Source organism: Saccostrea cucullata, unplaced genomic scaffold, assembly GCF_032062105.1.
Source record: "Saccostrea cucullata isolate Sc308-1 unplaced genomic scaffold, CSIRO_AGI_Scuc_v1 ctg2730, whole genome shotgun sequence".
Taxonomy (NCBI): Eukaryota; Metazoa; Mollusca; class Bivalvia; order Ostreida; family Ostreidae; genus Saccostrea; species Saccostrea cuccullata.
Window position 1 is genome coordinate 1 of NW_026935114.1, and position 9,230 is coordinate 9,230.

The 9,230-nt window shown below is 35.0% G+C and overlaps 1 pseudogene; it reads left to right on the plus strand.

The window, feature by feature from the left end:
• Positions 1-3,292: 3,292 nt before the first annotated feature.
• Positions 3,293-6,296, plus strand: LOC134241907 (putative nuclease HARBI1; annotated as a pseudogene).
• The last annotated feature ends 2,934 nt before the right edge of the window (positions 6,297-9,230 follow it).

Genomic DNA, 9,230 nt, shown 5'->3' on the forward strand with positions numbered 1-9,230 from the left:
TCTTGCACCATTTATAATCCATAACTAATTATAGTTCTGATTTTATATAACTTTAATCTCACTGCAGTATAATTTGTAATCAGTAAATATAAAAAAACATGGCCCTGATAAACTAAAGGTTCACCTTACTTACATGTTAATTAAGGATTTTCTGCCTGGTTGTGTATAATTCACGACACGACGCGTAAAATGTGAGACAAGAAATAATACAATAAGCTATAATTCCCCCCAGAAAAATTAATTGCAATCCGACATTTTATGGTCAGGATTCATGAATATGATTTTAATTAATTTTATACTATCAAAATTATATACATAATTCAAACGGACGGAAAAAATCCTCAAGCAATTAAAAGATCATCTTCGAAATCTAATAGGCACATTTGTCGAAAAAGTATATAACACGGTTTATACAAGATATGATCTGGAAATTAATACCCATCTTGTAAAACATGGAAAACATGATGTATTTTCCTCCTTCATTAAGATATAATCCTTTCAACAGTCGCAGATTAGGATGTTGGTCCATATGGTTCATTCTACCTATTCCCACTTTCTGAAAATCACGTAGGAAAAGGTAACATTTTATGTGGGAATAGGTGGAATTTTTAAGTAAACAAGTAACTAACTATATAAACATATAACTGCTGTATAAACAGTGATTAATGAACAACTGAAAGGAAAATTGGCTTTTTAAAATTCTAAATCAGACTTTTTACTAATATTTTAAGCGAATATTCGAAATTATCATTGAATTACTGATAGATGATTTTTCCCGTTTATTTATTTATTGTATTTTCTAAACTTCAACTATTTTAATGCATTTTTTCATAAATCTTCCCATTTTACGTTTTAAATTTTAGATATAAGAGGGGTTTGTAACCCTTTACTTTCAATAAATTAAATATATTTTGCATTTTTTAAAATATATGTAATGCATATATTTGATTAAAATAAATCATTTTTTCTAAAACTATTTATTTTCTGTCTTCAAATCTACAAAATACAGGTAAATCCAAGATGGGATGTAATTACTGTAATTAAATTATTATAAAAACATTTATTGTTATTTGCAAGTGGGAAAAGGTGGAATTGAGATTTTTAAAAAGTGGGAATAGGTAGAAGACCCCGTCCATATAACGCCGTTAGGAGTCCTACTGCGGGACGCAAAGACCGGTCGTGTGGAAGCGACGCGAATAATGCAGTAGAGCTGGAATGTAAACGGTCCATAAATGCTCAATGCCATTGGGTGCTAAGTGAAGGTCTAAATATTGCAGCGAGGACAAATCGAATTCCTACAAATATTTTCTCAAGGGCCTTGTTAAATTTGTTGAAACGAATATAATCCGTTGTAACAAATTTAAGAATTTTATCATTACATATACAAATTTCAAAATTCCGTTGAAACCGATTTTAATTTTAAATTTTGTTCAAGAAATTCTTGAATTCGTTATAACGAATTTAAATCGTTTTAACAAATTTTTGAATTGTTTCTAACTAAATCAACAAAATTATTGCAGTTATGTTCAAATCCGAAGAAATTTTGAAAGGAGTTAAATTCGTTATTATTACGAATTCTACAATGCGTTAAATCAAATTAAAAAAAATATTTTTAATAGCTATGGGTCCGAATCGGGCTTCCTTAGAGCGTATAATGTCCTTTCAAACAATAACAAAATATAAATAACAAATGTTTACAATGTATTAGTAATCATCGGGATCTAATGAAAGCGTAACGATTAAGGGTTATTTCTCTTAATCAAATCATTTAACATATACATTCATTGCACAATTATACCTAGTAATTCAAGTGTCGCCCGCGTGGCACAATAGCAAGACAGTCTGCTCTGGAGTCGGGAAGTAAGGAGTTGATCCTTAAGTCGCGGGTTCGAATCCCACTGTGGAACATTAGGACCGGTCCTTCGGATGAGGCCGTGAGGTCACACGTCGTAGTAGCTGCTGGCACAAAAAACATCCCTCCCTTCTCAATGGTCGTAAGTGTCGAATGTAGGACTAAATTTGCAGCTCTCAACCGGCAAGTGGTGGCGTCTCCATAGGATTGAAACAATTTCAATCAACATACAGTCAGCCAGCCTATTAATGCAACATTATGCATGTCTTAAGGAATGGCTTGGTCAGTTTATCATCCGAGAAGCGGATTATAAGAAGGCGTAAACTGACCCAACCCCGGTTATACTCGAATAATTTGGTCAAGAATTAGAATCATTCCTTATAATTTAATTTTGAAATCATTAAACAACTGTTGATGCAAATTTGTGTTGCTTATTATGAGTTCAAATTTGCCGCCTCAATAATACAACTGTGGTAATGGAAGTGATACCGTAGTAGTGGAAGTGATGAGAAGCGAAGGAACTGATATATAGACCTAGCAGCCATGATGATTGTTTAAATTACATAAAGTGAGATCGAGCTACTGTTCGAAGTAAAAGGTACATTATTAACTGTGACATTTTCCATGAATCCAGAGGACTAGAAATGAGGGGATTGAATGGATACAGATGATTCAGCTGGTTGACAATGATGTGTGTCTTCATACCAAATCAGATTATACAGAATAATTTGCGTTCCTTTTTGGAAATCAACCAATAAGAGGCTAGAGTTATAAAAACAAAATTAAGTTATTTATATATAAAATACACTTAAGTTAACCTAATTTAATTACCACTCTATTTAACAAAGTTCATCCCATGAAAAATGAATTTAAAATCGCAATACTTCACTGGCATCATAATTAGGACTGTAACAACAAATGTTTTCTGCTAAATATGTAAAATTTTATTCTTGAAAAAATACAATTTCTACTCAAACCTTTATTCATATTTCTTAAAAATACTGACAAACAGAAAATGAATAAAGTAATAGATGTGGGACTTGCAGTCATGGTCCCCTCTGTTAAGCTGAAATGAAAAAATGAACACGAACGGCTATGAAACTAGGAAGTCCATTGAAACAATTGTGAGACAGAACAAACTTGGAACTCAGACATTAGGCTAGGAGGTTATAAACCTTGACTCGGGCTCCAGCTCCAACTCTGGCTCGAATTTAGAGGTTTCGAGTATGGCTCGAAATATTTCATGGTTATAAAACTTGGCTCCAGCTCCGGCTGCAAATCTAGCTCGAAAGCTGTCTCGAAATTTGGAGCCGGAGCACGTACTCGAAATATAGATTATAAAACTTTCGAGTACAGAACACATACTCCAAATGGAGTAAGTGTTGCTTAAATCTCGAGTAAGCTTAAGAGCTTATTCGAGATTTCAATTTTGGCTCCAAGTGTCGTCTGCTTCTTCCAAGAATGGCTGCACACAGGCAAATAGTTCACAGGCAACGCGTTCTGCGTAATTTCCGTGACAGATCAAACCCACTGGAGGAATTGACTGCAGAGGATGTCTTCGCGAGGTACCGTTTTTTACCCAGACACTATAATTGATCTCCTGCGTCGACTGCCAGACTTATCATCACCAACGCAGAGGAACATCCCAGTCCCACCCCTCCTTCAAGTGCTAGTGACCCTAAGATTTCTCGGAACAGGTCCTACTCATATCCTAGTTGGTGATGATATCAAGATATCAAGATCAACAGCTGGGCGATGCATAAGGCGTGTGTCTGCACTCATTGCGGAATTGGCACCACAGTTTATTTCATTTCCTAGAGGAGACCGGGCACGTCAAGCCATGACGGATTTTCCCACATTTCAGGTTTCTAAAGATTAATATACATTGACTATATAGAAGAACAAATAAATTATGACACAACTAAAGGGAGAAAACTCTTGATTATATCATTCTTTTCTCTTTCATAAAATCAAAACATTTACCTGTGAGCGTGGGAGGGGTTATAGGGGGGACTAGGTATGCCCCATCTGAAACAAAATTACAAGTATATTATTGCTGCTCTATGGTTTAATTAGTGTTATGTCAATTTAATATTTTTCAAATGACTAAATCATTATATTCTGAAAACAAAACAAATTACAAGTATTGTTCTAATAAATGATTCAATGTTTAAGAATACTAGAAGTTAAGAAAATTTTGCAAACCTAATGATTGCTTACATTTTTTGAAGACTTGGGGAAATTGCAATGAGAAAAGCTTGATTTAAGTCAAGTTGGATGTTAATTGTCATTATCTGTATGTGCTAGAGGTTGGTACATCTAAAGGGAAATAATTCTAAGTCTTGTTCTAATGCTACTTTAACTTAGAAATCACAGGAGAGTGTTTGTATTCTAGGTGGGTGGAGTGTGGGAAATCAGTGGGTTAAAATTGAAGATAAGCTTCTAATAAAATTGTCATTGTTATAAATTGTATACAGTACAATAATACCCCTAACAAGAGGCCCAGGGGCCACAGCGCTCACCTGAGCACACCGGCTTGGAAAAAGCAAATATCAGATCAGAAATTAAAGTTTACTGAGGTTGGAGGGGGGGGGGGGTTAAATTTTAACCCCCCAGGGGGTCTTGATTTGAACAAACTAGAATCTACACTATCTGAGGATGATTCCGTATAAAATTAAATATCATTCACTAATCATGGCTTTGAAGCACTTGAAAAGGAGATTTTAAAAGATTTCCCTATATATTCTTATGAAAAACTTTGATCGACCATTTTGGCCCCACCCTATCCCGGAGGGTCATGATTTGAACAAATTTGAATCTACGCTACCGGAGGATGATTCCGCATTAGTTTCATCTTTCCTGGCTCAGTGGTTCCTGAGAAGAAGATTTTTAAAGATTTTTTCCTATATATTCCTATGTAAAACTTTTAATGGCCATTATGGCCCCACCCTATCCCCAGGGATCATGATTTGAACAAATTTGAATATACACAACCTGAGGATGATTTCACAAGAGTTTCATCTTTCTTGTCTCAATGGTTCTTGAGAAGAAGATTTTTGAAGATTTTTTCTACATATTCCTATGTAAATCTTTGATCGGCCATTTTAGCCCCACCCTACCCCCAGGGGTCATGATTTGAACAAATTTGAATCTACACTACCTAAGAATGATGATAATATGAGTTTCATCTTTCCTGGCTCAGTGGTTCTTGAGAAGAAGATTTTTTAAAGATGCCATTAATTTTTCTCTAATTCATAATTATCTCCCCTTGGAAAAGGGCGTGGCCCTTCATATGAACAAACTTGAATCCCCTTCACCCAAGGATACTTTGTGCTAAGTTTGGTTGAAATTGGCCCAGTGGTTCTTGAGAAGAAGATGAAAATGTGAAAAGTTTACAACGACAACAACAACGACTACGACGACAACAACGACAGACAACGGACAAATTTTGATCAGAAAATCTCATTTGAGCCTTCGGCTCAGGTGAGCTAAAAAGACCACTTCTCATTTTACTATAAATGTATTGTAATGTTAATGAGCCAGATTTTCTTAATCCCTCAATTAACAGGATTTCCAAGAGTTTCGGACTGCATAGATGGAACATATGTAAAAATAACCAAACCATCTGGGCCTCAGGAGGCAGGTTTTGTGAACAGAAAGCAGTACCATTCTCTAAATGTCCAGGTACCTTTGCATCAGTTAGAGAATTCATGTATTCTTTTGACATCACCAATAAACCACTAAATATTTCTTATGTTTACTTATATTGTAAACTTTGATAAAAATAAACAAACAAGAAAACTTCCTAGGAAATATAATTTTTACAGTCCCCACTCCCTTATTTCCTTATAGATGGTTTGTGATCCCTCTTTTAAAATCACAAGCATCAGCTGTAACTGGCCAGGGGCTACTCACGACAACAGGATATTTAAAATGTCTGCATTATGTCAGGAATTTGAACAAGGTAGAGGAAACATGCGACTTTTACGATTTACCTACATTCATGGTAGTTACATGTAACTGTTTGCAGTGGTGCATACATGCGAGAGACGCATTCTAAATGATTTGTTTTTTAGGTGACCATGATGGCCTTCTACTTGAAGATTCGGGTTACCAGTGCCGCCCATTTCTCATGACGCCTTTTGTAAGTCCTGCAAATGAAAGTGAAAAGCGTTACAACAATTCATTATGCAGAATCAGAGTGCTCATAGAGCAGACATTTGGATTCCTGAAAAAAAGGTTCCAATGCTTGTATCTCCTTCGTACAAAACCAGATATGTACATAAAAGTTGCAGTTACCCTACACAACTATGGGATAGAGAGGGGTGAGGTGCTGGAAGCCCAGCAGAATGTTGTACAGCAGGTGAATGATGTTGATCCTTGCCCTGCAGGGGGTGATGGGTATGCCATGAGGGCTCACATTGTGAGAACCTTTTTCTCCTAGGTGCCATTATTATGACTCTTTGACTTTTGAATCAATGGTTGATAATTTAATGATATAAATATGTTTCGGACATATACCTCAAATGTACTTGAAAAGTGTGCTGTTAAAGAGAGTACAGATATAAATAATTCTCAAGACAACTTATCAGCAGTTTGTTTATTTATTATTCCTTGACTACTTAAGTAGTCATATGTTAAGTAGTCATATGACTTTTCAAATAACATAGTCAGATAACTTATTACAAAGTACAGGATGTAAAGCTCAGAAGGAATATACATAAATGAAATATCTTCATACACTTGAAGAAAACTTTGCTTGTAGACAATATTTCCAACTAAACATTCCTAAAAAATCCAAATTGTACAGATGTGAATCCCGAAATACTTCTGCTTTTTAAAGGGATTTCCTTATATTGCTATGTGAACTCACATTTTTAGTTGATAATAATTGTAATACATGTAGTTTATACATGGTAGGTATCAACCTATAATACTTTTTAATATACATGTACACTATCGTGTACTCATGAAAAAGTGGACATTTTAAAGTAAAGTGGTACTCATCTTCAACCTCCATTTAACTACAAAAACGAAATCTAACTACAAAAACAAAATCTATTCTCCCTAGGAATGAGTAAATGCCCCCTTCTCAATGATTAATAAATGTGCACTTAATCTATATTTTGCAATCAATTGAATATACTTGAATGGAATTGGTTTCATTAAATAGGATTGCATGCACAGCTTATTTGTTTAATATCTACACACAAAATACTTTGAAGAAGGGGAAAAAAAACACCTCACATTCTTGTTGAAAATAATTAATCTTTGTTTAAAAACTTGATTAACAAACAAATAAACAAATGAATTCATTTGGGTAAATTACAATTTTTACATTTGCAAATGTTTTCCTTTATATAACACTACTGAAAGCAATGCGTATCTATAACTGTATAAATACACGTAGGGGTCAAGAGGTCAAAGATGTGCGTATGGATAAACGTTTGACGTAATTTCTCAGTGACGTCATAAAGGGTTGACGCGTATTCAGTGGATTAAATAAATGCCGTTGGATTTGAAAAATAATGCATTTCACACGTTAAAAATCACAATCAGGCAAATATAAAGTATGAGGCTATAAATACGGGTTGGTACGAGATTAAATTCATTATGGAATTTAATCTTGTGACCAACCCGTATTTATATCCCGATAGATGTTTAACCAGAAGTCTCTGTCGAGACTGAAGCTCTACTGGTTTGTACTTATAGCAAAGGAAGAGAAAAGTACTTAAGCAGTTGGAAATTGAAACTTTTCAACAGCAATAAATAGAATAATGATCCTTGATTAAGTCTCTTTATGTTTTTAGTGCAGTCTACTTGCATGCCACATTTATATTATAATCAGACTAAAATTGTATTTGGAGTAGCATTTTGAAAGAATTTCAAAGAAATTTCTATTTTTAGTAACCACGGCAACACCGTTCATCGAAATCAAAAACCGATGCACAAAATTATGTATCTTAGTGTAGTCTACTTGTGTGCCAAGTTATATTGAAATCGGACCAAAACTGTAGAAGGAGTAGCATTTTGAAAAATTGTTTACAGACAGACAGACAGACAGACGGACGGACGACGGACGCATTACTATCGCATAAGCACTTCTGGTCTCTGACCAGTAGAGCTAAAAACAAGATGTGTTTGTGAAACACTATGCGCCCGGCGGCAACAAATTTCGGAAAAAGCTATTTTTAGCATTAAGGTCACAGTCAAGGTCACAAGGTCATTGATTTTGGTGTCATTTGGAAGAACTTGATTAGTGGAGTTTGCATACCAAATATAAAGTCTATATCTTTCATGGTTCAAAAGTTATGGCGAAGGTTAAAGTTTGCAGAAAAAAGCTATTTTTAGCATATAGGCCACAGTCAAGATCACAAGGTCATTGACCTTGGTGTCATTTGAAAGAGCTTAATTAGTGGAGTATGCATACCAAATATGAAGTCTCTATCTTTCATGGTTCAAAAGTTATGGTGAAGGTTAAAGTTCGTGACAAACAAACAAACGAACAGACAGACAGGACAAAAACAATATACGCCCTGGATCTATCGATCCGGGCGCGTAATAAAAATGGGATGACTTGTTTCAAATCTTACAAGAGCTGCTTGATGCAAAGTAAGATAAGTCCACTGGTATGCTTTTTTGTAGTACCGAAGAACTGCCATTGGAGGAGCCAGAACCGTGTCACCTGGAAGAAAAATTTTTAGTCTTCAAATAGCTACTTCTACAGCTCTTTCAGTTTTGCACCAGGTGTCATTTTCCAGTTCGTGGTGTTGATAAGAGAGCGTGGATTCACCCGATTAAAAATCTTTAATTTAAGCGCTTTATAAGATGTATGTTTCATTATGAGAACATACAGGTATCAAGATAAAAGCTTCTGAAGAGTCAATGTAATAAAAATGCCCAGGACTTGCTTTTTAACTTACCTGCGTCGGTAATATCCTCTTCCAGTTTTTGAATCTGTAATGCATATATATTTTAATTTGAAGTGCTATTGCCTATTCCATGAAACATAATGGAGATAAGGAGCAGTATTGATGGTCAAAAGTCCATAAAACAATACAAAATAGGAGCAGAGCAAACACGGACCTCCAAAACATAACAGGTGGGATTAGGTGCCCTTAAAGAGAAAGCATCCCCTGCCGACCGGTCCAAACCGCCGTGTGGTCCTTGTCATGATCGGAAAATTACTGCAAAATCCGTTGTCAATTCAGTGTATAAAAAATGAACTAACAGTAAGTATGAAAAACTTCAGTCAGCATTTGACTCAATAATAAATTGTATTTGCTAACAAGGTCACTGTATCGACTTTAAACGAGACTGCTAATATTCTTGTTTAATCAACTTGTTTGTCAATAATTTACCTCGTTTTAGAAATTGT